This window comes from Solanum pennellii, chromosome 5, assembly GCF_001406875.1.
Source record: "Solanum pennellii chromosome 5, SPENNV200".
NCBI classification, from domain to species: domain Eukaryota; kingdom Viridiplantae; phylum Streptophyta; class Magnoliopsida; order Solanales; family Solanaceae; genus Solanum; species Solanum pennellii.
In genome coordinates, this window is record NC_028641.1 from 10,317,679 (window position 1) to 10,318,988 (window position 1,310).

Genomic DNA, 1,310 nt, shown 5'->3' on the forward strand with positions numbered 1-1,310 from the left:
CCCCCCCCCCAAACCCTTTTTTTGTATTTTTATGTAACTTTTTAGCTTATGTGGAATCCAAATATCTCCCACGCGTCCAATTGCGTGGAGTCACGGAGTGTGCCACATAAGACAAAAGGTGTACATTATTACAAAAAAAAAAGTTCAGGGGGTATTAGGACCTTAGTTTAGTTAAGGTATGTCTGTGAGATTTCATATATAGTCTGGGGGGTTCATAGTCTAGGGGTTCTTGTGCATTATCCCTTTTAATAAATGATATTTACACAAGTATGTCAAATATGGATAAGTTCAAGTTCTTTTCTTTTGTGCATATGCATATATTGATGTTTTGTTTCCTTAATCTCGTATTCTCATTCAAATTGTTAGTACTTTCATCACAATGATTGTCAGAGTGAAACAAAATTCGGTAATTAATTAACCAAAGAAATAAAAAGAAAGAAAAAAATTGTCATAGAGAGAAATTAACAGTTAAGACAACAATTTATGTCATCTAGCTTGAACTTTGAAAAACAATATACTACAATCTAGTACTCCATAGCTTTTATTATATGTAAATAGTGACAGCATAAAAAGGAGGAACGCTTATAAGGTTACATATAATACAAGCAAATATGATTCGAGATTCATATGCATATTCATCGTTTACTTTAATGGCTGTTGTGGCATCATATTTACATGGTTGCATGACCACCAACACTTCATCAATAACAACATATCTAATGTAGTTTCAAAAGTGAGGGTCTGAGAAGAATAGAATGTACACAGACCTTATCTGCGATTTTGTTATTGATAGCCCCCTCACTAGAAATGTACATCGACCTAAAATTTCATCCTCTAGAGACTTATAACAACTAAATTATACTGTTGAGTACTCATACAACTTCTCACTAGCTATTAGAGTAACTATAATAGTAAATATCTTTGAAGAAGGGAATAAAATCAGTATTGCTGATCAATAAAAGTTCATGGTTGTTAATAGAGCACAAAACCTCATCAAAGGAAAGTTACGGATATATAACCTTCGGCCAATAAGTTCACCAACATGGCTAAATATTTTTATATCTTTAAAGAGATTCAAGCTTGATACTTCATAATTTGAATAAATTCAGTATTGTGACTCTTGAATTGTCCCCTCCATAATAAACAGTCCAACAACGTCAAATAACTCAAAAAATTCTGAACTAGTTGAAGAGCTCAAAGCGATCTACCAAAGGAATAACTTCATTCAACATAAAATTACTCTCTTTCATAGTGAATTAATTGAAGATTTAGAATATTTTTCTATCTCAACACTCTCTTTGACTACCCAA